This window comes from Sardina pilchardus, chromosome 19 (genome assembly GCF_963854185.1).
Source record: "Sardina pilchardus chromosome 19, fSarPil1.1, whole genome shotgun sequence".
NCBI lineage: Eukaryota > Metazoa > Chordata > Actinopteri > Clupeiformes > Clupeidae > Sardina > Sardina pilchardus.
The window spans coordinates 20782012-20799825 of NC_085012.1; the positions used below are offsets into that span (position 1 = coordinate 20782012).

The 17814-nt window shown below is 39.9% G+C and overlaps 1 long non-coding RNA gene across 2 annotated transcripts in view; it reads left to right on the top strand.

The window, feature by feature from the left end:
- Positions 1-8714, top strand: part of LOC134065848 (uncharacterized) — a 42303-nt gene extending 33589 nt beyond the window's left edge. Inside the window, exons 7-9 of one of the 2 annotated variants that reach the window (XR_009936331.1) lie at positions 125-1882; positions 2449-3953; positions 8219-8714. This is a non-coding gene — a long non-coding RNA (uncharacterized LOC134065848). Of the gene's footprint in view, positions 1-124; positions 3954-8218 lie in introns of both variants that reach the window. The other variant, XR_009936330.1, reaches the window with a different exon arrangement.
- The last annotated feature ends 9100 nt before the right edge of the window (positions 8715-17814 follow it).

Below are 17814 nucleotides of genomic sequence, written 5' to 3' on the forward strand. Positions count from 1 at the left end.
GGCACATGCAGGCACAATAGGAGAGAATGGCAGAGCATCACCAACACCTGAACTTATTACCCTCTCCTAATTTGGAGTTTGCTATTGTAAGATAAACCTCTGACCTTGTCTGTGACTCTTTCAGTGTCCTCCTTGACGTCTCCCTGGCCATGTAGAAAATTCCAACCTGCTGATCCACGTGCACCTCATTTTCACTGTCTACATCACTCATGCTGTCTGTGGTCAGCTGTCCTTTCAGTACTTAAAAGACAGCATCATTTTGGAAGCCTATCAGTGAGGTCTGTATTAAGTTTCATATTTTATTTCATATAACATTTTAGAAAACAGAAATTCATCTGGATCTCTCTTTTATGAATTTGTTATTTTAAACTGTATATTGTATTTGTTCACTGTTTCTTTGGATATAATTATTACTAGTGTGTATAGAGGCAAGGACAATGGATGCTGACAAACTGATGCTTGATTTCCCTCTTAAACTTTTGTTTGTAGATAGGAGATCATAATCTCTTAAGAATCAATAACAAACAAAAATCTTGCCTTGTACTTTATGTTTGGAAACTGGTCCAACAACAACAACAACCACAGCTGTCTTTTTCACAGACCAAGCACTGCACTACTGTCACTGCATTGTTTCCTTGAGGGCAAAGATAACCCTGTGATTTAGTCTCAGGTTCCCCCATTAACTGTAGATAGCCTTTGGAGCATTTGTCAATGTTCCTTCCCACCCTCATGAATTTGTACAACAGCTGCTCTTTGGACTCAGAGGTCTGAGTGCACGCAACTTCTGCTACTGTTTGTTATACAGATATATACTGAAACACAGAATACTTTTATTTGTAAAATGAATAACAAAAGCCTAATTCATATTTGATTTAAAAATTAGATGGGTTTGGCCATTTTGGACTGATTTGTATGACCACAAAACTTTTGCACTTGTTAGTGATAAATGTAAATACTTTGTACCTGTGATCAAATTTATATTAGATTATAAATAAGAGACTGTAGTTATCTGAAATTAAATCTAAAAAAAAAACATCCATTATGCTACTGAAGACAGTATGTCTAGGTAGCTTGCCGCTGACTCCTCTGATATCAATCTAGAAACACTAGTTCAGGTGTTTGCACCAATAAGGTGTTGAGCCATAGGCCTCTGGGTCGTTAAGCAACTTGACTTGGGGGTCAAGACATGTTTACACACCAAAGGAAGTGTGAAGCCAACCTCAGGGTTCCAATAATGTGACTGTGAAGGCCTTAGAGTGAAGGTGATTTTTCTTCACCCTCTGTGAGATATTTGAGGTCACAGGATCTGCAACCTCTATTCTCCCAAATCCGTATTTAGATAGCTATGGGATGTTAGAAATGCCATTCCATCTCTTGTGTAACCCTTATGGTGATCAGTCTCAGCTGTCAAGAGTCCTTGAGCCATCACCACTACTGTTGGGAGGTCATCACATCTTCTTTTGGAGGGTTGATATCATTGGCATGGGAGGACTTGATGTGGCAAACCCTGCTTAAGCCCACCAGGAGGCGTCTGTTTCCTTGTCTATGCATGAGTTTGTTTCTCGATCCATGTCCACATTAACTCACAGACTTAACCCAAGAAGGAGGGACAGAGAAGAGAAGTGGTACTCCTGTGTGAATTTAACAGTTTTGTTTGCTAAGGACTATGAACAGATGTTGCATAACCATAATCAAAGATAAGTGTTGTTGGATTTACTCAGTACATGTAACCTTCTATTCATTGTACTGTATACTCTGTTGATGTTGGTGTTAAGCACTGTCTTTTTGTATCTGATTAGCTTTATTTCCTGGTCTCATATTGTAAAAAGGTGACCTTTGACTGACCTTACTCCCCACCCACTCAGCTCCTGATGCTAGTACGGTATGTATTGCAAGATATCTACTTTCGTTTAATGTATTTGGGAAAATGTATAGGTGTACTCATAAACACTAAACAGGCACGGCAATGCAACTGTACTCAGGGAAATAAGCTGAATCCCAGCAAATGGTAATGTTAAAGCTTTAGGCCTACCAAGTAATTTGAGCTGTTACATAGACATGGACACTCAGACCAGATGTATGGTTTCTATATGAAACTGCTATATCAGCATACTGTATTTTAACTGCAATATTTGTTACATTCATTTCACAAATCTGTATCAAATGAAATGATGTGGTTTCAGTATTGTTTAGGGTACAGTGGGTTGCAATTTGTGGAAGAGAACACAGTGAGGCCCTGTTGCACTAGTATCAGAGACAGTGACTTGCAAGGCTTAGTGGTGTCTTGTTTACCATGCACATGAATGTCGCCTTCCCTTTGTCCTTGAGTACAAAGATAACCCTGTGAAATTCTTGCTACGTGTCAACGAGACAAATATTTAAATTTAATCTGCAACAGATGGTCTTGCACATCAAGGCATAGATGATTTGTTTAATTCCTTGTTTTAGTGTCATAGGCATTTTGGGTTACAATGATCCAGCATTCCTGCACTGTGAGCACGGTACGGTGCACGGTGTGCACAGCCTCCTCTACTCTATTCTGCGGCTGGGATGTATCACCCTCCAGCTTCTTCTGGTTCAGCAGGCTGGTGTTCTATGGGGACAAAACAAAAGTGTCCATGATGGTCTGTGTCCCATAATAATCAGTGTCAGATTATAAATTAATCTAAAAACTTCCATGCTTAGGATTTTACTTGCGGTGTGCAGCAGCCTCTCACTGGCATCCAGCAGCTCCTGTTCAGCCAGTTTCTCTCTCTCAGTCTGCTCCACCAGGGACCTGAGTTAATATAATTCAGCCAGCAGCAGGTTGTTGCTTCTCTCCACAATAGCAAGGTTTTCTGTAAGATCATCATTATCACATAGAGCTTCATCCAATTGCAGTTGCTGGGCGACTAGACAGTTGAGGGATGCTGGGCGACTAGACAGGCTGGTAAGGAAGGCTGGCTCTGTTGTGGGAGCTGATCTGGAGTGCATCACTTCAGTTTCAGACAAAAGGACCCTGAACAAGCTACACAGCATCCTGGACAATGACTGTCATCCACTCTACAGCACTATCATACAGCAGAAGAGCTTGATCAGCTGGAGACTACGCTCCATGACATGCACAACAGACAGACTGAGAAAGTCATTTGTAGCCAGGGCCATACAACTGTACAATGCTTCACTGAAGGGAAAAGGAGAGTTGGACTTCTATGCATAGTATATCTGCACCTCCACCCTCTTATACACTTACATGGCATGGCTTACATGTCTACCCTCATGTCTAACTCTTATATTATTACTATGTTAAGTTTATTTTAATTGTCCATATATTTATATTAGTACTGTTATTATCATTACTATGCTTACATTTTTACTGTACATATTTATTACTGGTCACTAGAATTTAATCTTGCACTGTTGCACTGTTGGACTTATTTGCACTACCAACTTGACACACACCTCAGACTGGATCACAGTACCAATCCTCAGTACATTCATGCATACCTTATCTATAGTATTCTACTGCTCCTTTAGTCATGTTGATTGTTGATTTGCTTTTTAATTTTCCTGTTTACATTGTTTACATTGTACTGTATTTTGTGTGTGGTGTCTTAAGCTGCTGGGACCTTGAATTTCCCCTTGGGGATCAATAAAGTATCTATCTATCTATCTATCTAGTTGAGCATCCTGCAATGTACATGTTTCAGACGTGTACATGTTTATTTTCTAGATTGCTAACATACAGCCTAACAATGTTTCCTTTATCCAAAAAGCGAATTATTCTGGACCAGAAATAAAAAGCAATGTTGAACCTAAATGTATGGACAGATTTATATGCTACTATTTGAATTTGTTTTAGATACCAGGCTAGCTGCACAAGTGAGTGAATGGAGATGATGGGAAAACATATTCAATATCAATATGATATTGAAAACATATCAACATATTGATGGGAAAACACATAATCTTCGGTAAGGAATGGCCAAGAAGTGCTACACGTGAATATTAGCTGTTATAAAACTCTCCTCAGACATTGTTTTTCTACAAGAGCTTCATCTTAAACCAGGAGAAATTAAACATCTCAGAAAGCAATGGGTAGGAGAGGCATATGAATCCAGTTTTACATCTAAAAGTAGAGGAGTGGGCATTCTTATAAGTAAATATTTACCATTTGGTTTAATTTCAAAGCAGTCGGATCCTGAGGGCAGATTTCTAATTATTAACTGTGACATTTTCGGAGAAAGGTACACATTGATAAACATATATTCCCCTCCATTATCCAACATGAAATTCCTTACAAACATTCAAAACATAATAGATAATATTACAACAGGAATAATCATATTCGCTGGAGACTTAAATCATGTCTTCACAGCACAGGATACATCTAACATGAAAAGAAAGTTCAATACACCTAGAGAACTTCAGGAGTTTATTGTATTAAATGAGTTAACCGATGTATGGAGACTAATGTATCCAAAAAGTAAAGATTATACATATTACTCCCACGCACAAAATAGTTATAGCCGGCTAGATTATATTTTAATATCAAATAAAGGTATAGATGATATAATAGCAACAAAAATACAGGATAGAGTAATATCAGACCATGCTGCAGTGACCTGTACTATGTGCCCACCAAAAAAATAAAATAATACAAAGGATATGGAGAATGAATAGAAGATATTTAAAGGATGAGGAATTTATTAAATACTTAACAAACCACATTACAGAATTCTTAAAAATAAATTTTGAAAATTCTGATGTAGATAAGCCACCTGTTCAGATAATATGGGACACCTTTAAAGTATATATCAGGGGGATTATTATTTCATATTCCTCTAGGAAAAAAACAGAGTTAGATAAAGGTATGAAAGAGCTGGAGAAAACTATAACTCAGACAGAACAATTACATAAGAAAACTTGTGCAAAAAAAGATTTTGAATATTTAGAGAAGTTAAAACTAGAGTATGATCAACTCCTACTGGAAAAAGCTAATAACTTGAGATACAATTCCAATAAATTGAGATACATATCTTCAAACAAAACAGGTAAGCAACTATCTTCATTAGTGAAAAGAATGATTAGAAGGGATAACATTGTACTTCAGGATCCTATAACAAATGCTACTCTCAGTGATAATAATGTTATCAATCAACAGTTTGCTTGCTTTTATAAAACATTATATACTTCTGAATTATCATGTGAGAATAAAGAACAGAATGTATATTTGAAGTCAGTGAACATTAAACAGCTATCCGGGGAACAAAAAATGGCATTAAGAAAGGACATTTTAGGACCTGAAATAAAAGAAGCAATTGATGGTTTCCCTAAAGGTAAAGCACCAGGAATGGATGGATTGCCAATTGAATTTTATTCAATTTTCTGGCCTTATATAAGTTTAATTTTTATTGAAGTCATACAAGACGCCATTGCATATGGGAAGCTGCCACAAACAATGTATCAAACTATTATAAATGTAATACCAAAATCAGGCAAGGAATGTAAAGCTCCATCAGATTTCAGACCTATAAGTTTGATAAACTGTGATAATAAAATTATTACGAAGATCTTAAACAACAGAATGGCTAAAGTGCTCCCATCTATTATCCATTATAACCAAGCAGGATTTATACAAGGTAGGAATTTAAAAACAAATGTTAGAACATGTATTTCAATAACACAATTTGCTAAAAAAGAAAAAATAGATCTAACATTAATGGCTATAGATGCCGAAAAGGCATTTGATCGCCTTGAATGGAGTTATCTATATGAGGTGTTAAATGCATACGACTTTCCACATGAAATAATACAACTGATTCAAGCGATATATAAGGCACCAACAGCAAATGTTTACTGCAATGGGATCCTATCGGAGGCCATCCACATAACAAGAGGAACGAGACAGGGATGTCCACTATCACCAACACTCTTCGCCCTAGCCATTGAACCTTTGGCTCAGAAGATCCGACAGACAGAAGAGGTAACTGGCATATGTATAGGTGGAGAGTGCTACAAGCTAAACCTGTATGCAGATGACCTTATGCTATATCTAACTAATGTTGAAAAATCAATCCCGCATGTGCTGAGTCTTCTGGAGCAATTTTCTAAAGTCTCTGGTTACAAAATGAATATGGGGAAAACGGAACTTTTATCAATACTAGAGCCTTCACAAGAGTCTTTTACTCAGTTTAAATGGCAAAAAAGAAGGATTAAGTACCTAGGATGTTATATAAGTCCTGATAAAACAGTACTATATAAGGATAACTATGTTACTCTGATTAAAGATCTTAAAATTAGTTTGGATAAGTGGGCAAATTTGCCAATAAATCTGATTGGAAGAATAAACTTGATTAAAATGGTATGGCTGCCCAAATTTCTGTTTATCTTCCAAACAGTATCAGTGATACCACCAAAAGACTTTTTTAAGAAGGTTAACAGGCTGTTTAGTTCATTTATTTGGTCTAATAAAGCCCACCGATTAAGTTGGAAACTTCTCCAAAATTCGAGAGGTGAAGGAGGCCTGAATTTCCCAAATATTGAACTGTATTACTATGCAGCTCAAGCCTTCTACATTGACTCTGTAATTAATAGATCAGAAGTAGAGCCTTGGATAAAAATAGAAGATTACCAACTCAGGCCAGATAATTTATTTTTAGCTATGTTTTCAAAACGTAAAATCAGAAGCTCTAATTTTGTAATTAACAGCACACTGGGGGCATGGAAAAAGATTAAAAACATCATAGGAGTGCATATTAGTCTACCCAGGAATACACACCTGTGGAACAATCCATCCATCACTATTCAAAGTGAAAAACTGGAATGGCAATCATGGATTCAGGGAGGTATATGTATGGTTTCAGATATTATATTCCAAAACAAGATCCTGACTTTTGAACAGCTCAGAAATGAATTTAACTTAACATATAATGAAACATTTAGATATTTACAACTGAAAAACTGGCTATTACAGAATGTTGAGCTTAATTATAAGGCTGAATTAATAACAGTAGAGAAGATTTTTATGAATACTGGAGTGAAAAAGAAACTAATTGGTAATGTTTATAAATGTTTGATTGAGGCACAGGTGGGTAGCTACTCATTAAATAAAATATATGAAGCTTGGAATAAAGACCTTAATATCACAGATACCCATATAAAATGGAAGGAAAGCCTAAACCTAACCAATAAGGTCACCACCAACGAAAACCTACGGCTTATCCAATTTAAACTTATGACAAGAACTTACTACACAAAATCTAAAATACATAAGTTTGACCCATCCTCTTCTGCTCTGTGTGTAAAATGTGGTTCTCATGAGGAAACTCTTATACATGCTTTCTGGGATTGTGAAAAAATTAAACTGGGTTGGCTGGAAATTCAAAAGTTTTTGAACGACACCTGCAAAATTGAGTCGAAGTTAACATCAGCACAGTGTATTTTGCAGAGAACAGAGAATCTGAAGTATCCCATAGGATGGCAGATTCTATTTTCCTCCTTGGTATATAAAAAAATAATTTTAAAATGTTGGAAAGATATACAGGCCTGGAAGGGATTGATGAAATATTATTTAAATATAGAAAAAGCAATTTGTGAGGACAGAAATAAAAAAGAACAATTTAATAGGGTATGGCAGGACATATATGACTCTTTATAATCAAATGTTGGACAAGTATTTAGACCACATGGGAGAACCTTATGGAGAACAATGTGTGAGTGTAGTGATGTTAGTGTGAACAGATGTTTGTCAGACTGTGTATGTGTGTCTGTGTGTATGTTGGTGTGTATGTGAAGGTGTGCCATATGTGGAAGGGCAGCCAAGGTGTGAGTAGGGAGTATGTATGGAGGGTGTATGGTGTGAGGGTGTTTTATGTATGGGTGAATGTGTGTGAGTATGAATAATGGTGAGTGCGTGTTCTACAGTAGGTATGTATGGGTGAATGTGTGTGAGTATGAATGATTGTGGGGAATAACTGTGAGTAACAGAATGTGAATACCTAGTAGGACTGTATATTGATATGTCTAACAAGATAATATGTCTGTACTGGTATAAGCAATTTCTGTTACACGTATAAAATCAAATAAATATAATTATAAAAAAAAGAATATTAGCTGTTATGTTAATCATTGGAAATCATACATGTTTAGCAATGCACTCCTATAAGATCTATGCAGTTGTTGATCTTTGACAGTCAATGGGATTATGAAACTCTGTGCTGCATTGTTTTACCTTCAGATGTCCATGGAGACCCTTGAGCTGCTTCTGGGCCTCAGCTGCCTGCCTGTTGGCCTGGCTGAGCTGGATCTCCATCTCATTGAGGTCTCCCTCCATCTTCTTCTTCACTCTAAGAGCCTCATTCCTGCTGCGAGTCTCAGACTCCAGTAAGCTCTGCAGGGTATCCACCACTCTCTGCTGGTTCCTCTTGGCCTGCTCCATCTCCTCATCCTTTTCAGTAAGTTTGCGCTCAATGTCAGCTTTGACCTGATTGAACTCCAGCTGAGCTCTGAGGATCTTACCCTCCTCATGTTCAAAGGAACCCTGTGGAGATACAGTGTTTAGCTCCTGATTCATTTATATTTTGTACTCGGTGACTTAAAGAAATGTGTGCAAAATTGCTGGAATTTCCCTTTTACTTTTATTTACTATTATAATTTGCTTTTGTTCATGGAAAGCACATTGAATTACCCTTGTGTATGAAATTCACTAAATAAATAAACTTGATATGACTTGACTATTGTTTTGTGATATTTTCAGTCTGTAAATCTCACCTTGTATGGGTCAAGCCTCAGGTGTTCTGTTACGGAGATATGATGTCACTTGCTGCAAGTGAACGGACAAGCAAACAGATCACACAGTGTTACAGCTGTAGTGTTGCAGACCACTTTTAGTTCTTGCTCCGACTGCACTGTAAAAAGTCAGGACTGTCTAATTTATGAAGCCACACCAACAATGAAACACAGTCATATTGCACAATGTATGGTGGTTCCATGGCACATATTTCCAACTTCAATGCATGCTTATGACTACTGTGGCACGACATACGGTATATACTGTAGCATGTTCAATTTAAGACTGTAATATCAAAGTTATTGCATTGCATTGATTTTGCCATACGAAGTACATCTGAATGCACACTGTCAGTACATGCATCCACCTGTATAACGCAAAGATGTTGGAATTACATGAACATTTAATATACATTTAATTTAAACAATTTCATTGAATTGCATTACTTGGCAATTCTAGACATTTAATTAATGCGCAACCCATGTAATAAAATCACCTAAATCCAGCCATGTCTCCATATGTCTTTCCGTCCATTTAGCTCTTATTCTTGCTATCTTCACCCATCCAACTCTCTTTCTATCTATCTGTCTATTCAACTCTCTCTCTCTCATGTTGGTCTGGTCTCCTCTGCAGCAGATGGACTCTGGGTTGGTCTTTGCTATATCTCCCCCACTGCTAAGGCCATGGTTGATTCGTCCTTTTTATGTGGGATGGTCCATCCCAATATGGTGGTGAGACCGTGAGACTGACGGCCACTACACCAGAGTTTTATTAAAGCAAAACCAGCCTGAAGTAGCCTGTAGTGAAATGTTTAGGTTTACGATAGGATAGGATAACTACATTTGATCAAGTAATTTCAATGAAATTGATTATGTTTATATGAAGTATTTATGTAATTTCAATGTCATTGTGTTATACAGGCAACACGGAAAGTAGGCATTCAGATGTACTTAGTACAGCAACATCAATGTTAAAGGACAGCTTTGAACATGTCGTGCCACAGTATAATTAAGAAGCATTCGTTGCAGTTTAAAAGATGTGCTATGGAACCACTGATACTTTGTGCATGCTCAATACCTAACACATTCATGGTGGGGAACTAAGCATGGTTTATCTCGAAGCATAACATAATTAGGCTCCGAATTCTACTGGTCTCATAGTCATCTTTAAGAAACTTGTGTATAAACTTTGCCAACACTGTCAGCTGCCTCATTATTATCTCAGTGTTCTTGCAACGGCTCGTTGGGGACACAATGAAATGGTGACACCAGGTAATGCAGGTATCCCATGTGTTAATTTGCCTCTGGTTCAGCACTTAGGTGCTTCACATTGATTTAACATGATTTTGTTGGATGAATGAATTGCTGTGGTAAAAATGTCAGTTCAGTGTAATAACATTGTGTCTTTTTTAAGTATATTTTTAGGGCTCTTATGCCATTAAACCATATTATGTTACAATTACATAAAACAGTCTAGTTTTAAAAAAACATTGTTATTGTGATCAAATAGTCATTCCGATTGAGTCATCCACTTTTTCTAATTGAATCAAGTAAGGTAAGCGTATGTACCGGGGGGAAGGAAAAGATGGTTTGTCACATTTACTAAACCTCAAAACATTAAACAATGTGGCCCCAGTCGTGGCACGACTGGCATGGGGCACCTGCACCGCACGCCAGCAACCTGGATTCGATTCCCGCCCCGTGGTCCTTTCCGGATCCCACCCCTACTCTCTCTCCCACAAACATCTTGTCTCTTCCGCACTGTCCTGTTTGATTAATAAACTGGACAGCCCTAACATTTCATTTGTTACAGTGTACATCACGCTTGATCTCTGGTCAGCTCTCCGTTCAGAACATCAAGCACATTGCATTGTTTTGTTAGACCAAACACTGTAGTCTGCATGTTTAGAAACTGGCGTAATAGACAACCGCAGCTGTCTTTATTTATATAGATCAGAGCAAGGTCACCTGAGGCCGGTGATGAGTTGACACCCTGTTGTTCCCTTCCCCCACAGTCACGTCCTTATTGCCATCTCACTGGCATTGCATTGTTTCCTTGCGGACAAATATAACCCTGTGAATTTCGTGTCAGGTTTGCCATCAACTGCTGATGACCTTTCAAGCATTTGCCAATGTTCCTTCACACCCTTGTGAATTTGTACAACAGCTGCTCTTTGGACTCAGAGGACTGAGTGTGCACACAACTGTTGATAACACTGAAACACATAGATTATATTAGATAACATTTTATTTAGGGTTTTGGGTTTGATTTTGGGTTGCTCCTCCCTAAACGCGTAACTCCCTCTATCACGCGTAACTGACAGATTAAAGTGAATGGCAGAATTTGCGCAGAGTGAAATGCACGCAGTTACACGCTTTTTTTGACTTACGCGTCCTTACTTGCATGGGAGAATTCCCCCCATTGTGCAGAGTACAAGTACAGAGGTATTGAAATCCAGTTTGCATCTAACCTGAAGTGCAAAAAAGCAGAAAAGTGCAATGTGATATACAGTATAGACAGGTGCTATAGTGTAAACAGTATAAACATAGGACAATTATATTGCAAAATGAATTAAGAATAGATACCTAATCCATATTTAATTTGAAAATGAGATGAAGAGGACCTGGGTTTGCCCATTTTGAACTGATTTGTATGACCACAAATCTTTTGCACTTGATACACATGTACGCTTGGTGCTTACAGTTTTACAAATGCAAAAACTTCTGTCTCTGTTCAAAAATAACATTCAAAATATAGCCGCAAGCGGCGATGGCGGGCCCGAGCACCTGCGGTGCGGAGACCTGTGACATTTCGGAATCTATCAAAGCAACATGTGCGTGTTGGTGGGCATGTGCATGAGCAACACACATGCCCACCAAATTTGGTCAATTTTCCTGAATGTATGTGTCAACCACAACAGACAACACGCTAGGTGGCGCTATAGAGTCCCTAAGCCACACCCTAGGCCAGAGCTCTATCTCTGACTATCGATAGCAATAACGCACAAGCCCACCAAATTTGGTTCATTTTCGTGAATGTGTGTGTCAACCACAACACACAATGCGCTAGGTGGCGCTATACAGTCCATAAGACACCCTTGGCCAGATCGTGTCTCTGAATAGCTATAGCAATAACACATATGCTAACCAAATTTGGTTCATTTTCGTGAATGTATGTGTCAGTCACAACCGACAATGCACTAGGTGGCGCTATAGAGTCCCTAAGCCACACCCGAGGCCAGAGCTCTGTCTCTGAATAACTATAGCAATAACACACATGCCCACCAAATTTGGTTCATTTGGGTGAATGTACGTGTCAACCACAACAGACAATGCGCTAGGTGGCGCTATAGAGTCCCTAAGCCACACCCTAGGCCAGAGCTCTATCTCTGACTATCGATAGCAATAACGCACAAGCCCACCAAATTTGGTTCATTTTCGTGAATGTGTGTGTCAACCACAACAGACAATGCGCTAGGTGGCGCTATACAGTCCCTAAGACACCCTTGGCCAGAGCGCTGTCTCTGAATAGCTATAGCAATAACACATATGCCAACCAAATTTGGTTCATTTTCGTGAATGTATGTGTCAACCACAACAGACAATGCACTAGGTGGCGCTATAGAGTCCCTAAGCCACACCCGAGGCCAGAGCTCTGTCCCTGAATAACTTTAGCAATAACACACATGCCCACCAAATTTGGTTCATTTTGTTGAATGTACGTGTCAACCACAACAGAAAATGCATTAGGTGGCGCTCTAGAGTCCCTAAGCCACACTCTAGGCCAGAGCTCTGTCTCTGACTACCGATAGCAATAACACACAAGCCCACCAAATTTGGTTAATTTTCGTGAATGTTTGTGTCAACCACAACAGACAGGTGGCGCTATAGAGTCCCTACGCCACACCCTATGCCAAAGCTCTGTCTCTGACTAGCCATAGCAATAACACACAAGTCCACCAAATTTGGTTCATTTTCGTGAATGTTTGTGTCAACCACAACAGATAACGTGTTCTAGGTGGCGCTATAGAGTCCCAAAGCCACACCTTAGGCCAGAGCTCTGTCTCTGACTAGCAGAAGCAATTCCACATGTAGCTTCCAAATTACATCCAATTCATAACCTTTTTTCTGCCTTTAACACCAACTTCCTGTTTCCATAATAAAACGCCATAATTCAAACCTTCGCCATTTCGATATACTTTTGAAATTCAAAAATCTGTTCGCAATTCCTCTCGGGCAACCCCTCAAGATCATTTTAGTGCTTATATGACATGATTTCGATAAACCGTCTAGGAGAAGTGTTTCAAAATACATGATGTGCAAAAATCATAATCATAATCATAACTCAAATTCTTCTAAGATGCACTATGTAGTTTAAATGTAAAACTTGTTCAGATTCGTACAACACACATGTCCACCAAATTTGGTTCATTTCCGTGAATGTATGTGTCAACCACAACAGACAGCGTGCTAGGTGGCGCTATAGAGTCCCTGAGCCACACCCTAGGCCAAAGCTCTGTCTCTGAGTTTCGATTGCAATTCTACAAATGGCTGCCAAATTACAAGAGTTTTAGAGCATGCCAAGTTGGTGTAAAAAAAAAAAACAGGTAAGACGGAAAAAACTATAAATATAGCCGCAAGCGGCGATGGCGGGCCCGAGCACCTGCGGTGCGGAGACCTGTGACATTTCGGAATCTAACAAAGCAACATGAGGCGTGTTGGTGGGCATGTGCATGAGCAACACACATGGCCACCAAATTTGGTCAATTTTCTTGAATGTATGTGTCAACCACAACAGACAACGCGCTAGGTGGCGCTATAGAGTCCCTAAGCCACACCCTAGGCCAGAGCTGTTTTTCACTAGCGGCAGTAATAACACACAAGCTCATGAAATTTGATTCATTTTTGTGAATGTAAATGTCAACCCAAAACGGCTAACACGCTAGGTGGCGCTATAGAGTCCCTAAGCCACACCCTCAATAGCGATCGCAATAACACATGTGTCCACCAAATTTGGTTCATTTTCGTGAATGTATGTTTCAACCACAACAGACAACGCACTAGGTGGCGCTATAGAGTCCCTAAGCCACACCCTAGGCCAAAGCTCTGTCTCTGACTAGCGATAGCAATAACACATAAGTCCACCAAATTTGGTTCATTTTCATGAATGTTTGTGTCAACCACAACAGATAACGTACTACTAGGTGGCGCTATAGAGTCCCTAAGCCACACCCTAGGCCAGAGCTCTGTCTCTGACTAGCGATAGCAATAACACATAAGTCCACCAAATTTGGTTCATTTTCGTGAATGTTTGTGTCAACCACAACAGATAACGTGCTACTAGGTGGCGCTATAGAGTCCCTAAGCCACACCTTAGGCCAGAGCTCTGTCTCTGACTAGCGATAGCAAAAACACATAAATCCACCAAATTTGGTTCATTTTCGTGAATGTTTGTGTCAACCACAACAGATAACGTGCTACTAGGTGGCGCTATAGAGTCCCGAAGCCACACCTTAGGCCAGAGCTCTGTCTCTGACTAGCGATAGCAATAACACATAAGTCCACCAAATTTGGTTCATTTTCGTGAATGTTTGTGTCAACCACAACAGATAACGTGCTACTAGGTGGCGCTATAGAGTCCCTAAGCCACACCTTAGGCCAGAGCTCTGTCTCTGACTAGCGATAGCAAAAACACATAAATCCACCAAATTTGGTTCATTTTCGTGAATGTTTGTGTCAACCACAACAGATAACGTGCTACTAGGTGGCGCTATAGAGTCCCGAAGCCACACCTTAGGCCAGAGCTCTGTCCCTGACTAGCAGAAGCAATTCCACATGTAGCTGCCAAATTACATCCAATTTATAACCTATTTTCTGCTTATAACACCAACTTCCTGTTTCGTAATAAGACGCCATAATTCAAACCTTCGCCATTTCGATATGCTTCGAAAATTCAAAAATCTGTTCGCAATTTCTCTCGGGCAAACCCTCAAGATCCTTTTACTGCTCATATGACATGATTTCGATAAACCGTCTAGGATAAGTGTTTCAAAATACATGATGTGCAAAAATCATAATCATAATCATAACTCAAATTTGTTTAAGATTCACTATGTAGTGTAAATGTAAAAGTTGTTTAGATTTATACAACACATCTGCCTACCAAATTTGGTTCATTTTCATGCATGCACATGTCAACCACAACAGACAGCGCGATAGGTGGTGCTATAGACCCCCTGAGCCACACCCTAGGCCAGGGCTCTGTCTCTCAGTATCAAATGCAATTCTACATATGCCTGCCAAATTACAAGAGTTTTGGAGCATGCCAAGTCGGTGAAACGGCCAAACGGGCTAAGACGAAGAGAGAATAATAATATTGTGTGTGTGTGTGTGTGTGAGTGTGTGAGTGAGTGAGTGAGTGAGTGAGTGAGTGACCAGGAGTCCCTAAGCCACACGCTAGGCCAGGGCTCTGTCTCAGACTAGAGGTGGCAACACACAAGGCAAAGACAAATTTTTATGAGGATTAGAACTTGGGTCTTACTCAGTCAGTCCCCAATTCAATCACAAAAATGACTTAACCTGAATAAAATCTTTATACACATGATCTTTTTTTTACCTTTTACTTTGCATCACACTGTCATTCTTGACTCTGTGTGTGTGTGTGTGTGTGTGTGTGTGTGTGTCTGTGTCTGTGTCTGTGTCTGTGTCTGTGTGGAGAGCGGGGGAGGAGAGAGAGACATCCAGCTGGGAGAGAGGGGAAAGTGTGAATAACTGTGGGGGGAAGGAAAGAAACAAGGAGGGGGAGAGTGGGTGAGCCACAGTGAGGGAGCGGCTAGGTAGTTCTGTGTGTAACACGCGCGGGCAGCAAGGAGCGGATAGGAGAGACCATAGTCATATGAAAACCTAAATAACTCACTTTCTGTTAATGTGGTTTACGTCGAAATTGCAGCATAGGTTGATATGATTATCATTATTCATCAACTCGCTTCAAAATATTTTAGCTAAAACTGTGTCCACCACAATCATTAATGCGCTTTTAAAAATCACAAACAACACCAAATTCAAAACTTTGTATATGACTGTCACTACAAACACACTAACTAATACTCCATCAAATTTCATCCAAATTAGTCACTGTTTTCTGCCTATAACACCAACTTTTTGTTCCTTTTATAAGACACCTAAGTTCAAACCTTCGCCATTTCGATATACTTTTGAAATTCAAAAATCTGTTCGCAATTTCTCTTGGGCAACCCCTCAAGATCATTTTACTGCTAAAATGACATGATTTCGACAAACCGTCTAGGAGAAGTGTTTCAAAATACATGATGTGCAAAAATCAGAAAATCTCACATAATTCAAATTCTTTTAATATTTACTATATAGTTTCAATGTAAAAGTTGTTCGGATTAATACAACACACATGCCCACCAAATTTGGTTCATTTTCGTGCATGTGTGTGTCAAACACAACAGACAGCGCGGTAGGTGGCGCTATAGACCCCCTGAGCCACGCCCTAGGCCAGGGCTCTGTCTCTGAGTATCAAATGCAATTCTACATATGCCTGCCAATTTACAAGAGTTTTGGAGCATGCCAAGTTGGTGAAACGGCCAAACGGGCTAAGAGGAAGAGAGAATAATAATAATAATAATAATAATAATCTGAGCAAAAACAATAGGGCCTTGCACCTACGGTGCAGCCACTTTCAGTGGCCGCACCTCGGTGCTCGGGCCCTAATAATCTGAGCAAAAACAATAGGGCCTTGCACCTACGGTGCAGCCACTTTCAGTGGCCGCACCTCGGTGCTCGGGCCCTAATAAAGGGACATTATGAATCAGAGACTGTAGGTATCAGAAATTAAATGAAAAATATAGCCGCAAGCGGCGATGGCGGGCCCGAGCACCAGCGGTGCGGAGACCTGTGAGATTTTGGAATCTAACAAAGCAACATGTGCGTGTTGGTGGGCATGTGCATGAGCAACACACATGCCCACCAAATTTGGTCAATTTTCCTGAATGTATGTGTCAGCCACAACAGACAATATGCTAGGTAGCGCTATAGAGTCCCTAAGCCACACCCTAGGCCAGAGCTCTATCTCTGACTATCGATAGCAATAACGCTAGACAGACACAGACAGAGGGGGTAGAGACAAATGGATCAATAGAATAGAATATACACTTTTTTGATCCCGTGAGGGAAATTTATTTCTCTGCATGTAACCCAATTTAACCAAATTAGTGAACACACACAGCACACAGTGAACACACAGTGAGGTGAATCACACACTGACCCAGAGCAGTGAGCTGCCTGCCCAACCAGTTGTGCTGGGGGAGCAGTGAGGGGTTAGGTGCCTTGCTCAAGGGCACTTTAGTGGTGGACTGGTTGGGGATTGAACCGGCAACCTAGCAGTTACAAGCCCCAAGCCCTAACCAGTAGGCCACGGCTGCCCAGAGGAAAGGAGGGAAGGGGGAAAGAGGCAGGGAGGGAGGGAGGGAGGGTGTGTGTGTGTGTGTGTGTGTGTGTGTGTGTGTGTGTGTGTGTGTGTGTGTGTGTGTGTGTGTGTGTGTGTGTGTGTGTGTGTGTGTGTGTGTGTGTGTGTGTGTGTGTGTGTGTGTGTGTGTGTGTGTGTGTGCGCGCGCGTGCGTGCGTGAGAGAGAGAGAGAATGACGGGGGAGGGGTGAGAGAGTGTCTGTGAGTCTGTGTAGAGAATTAGCAGGGGACGAGAGAGACATGCAGCTGAGAGAGAGAGCACCTACTCCTGCTCAGCTAAATGGATGGAGTATAAGACACATGCAAACACAAATAAACCTCAATACTCACTTACTCACATGGCTAAAGTCAAAATGTCAAAATTGCAGCATAGGTTGATACGATTATAATTATTCGTCAACTCGCTTCAAAATATTTTAGCTAAAACTGTGTCCACCACAATCATTAATGCACTTTTAAAAAACACAAACAACACCAAATTCAAAACTTTGCATATGACTGTCACTACAAACACACTAACTAATACTCCATCAAATTTCATCCAAATTAGTCACT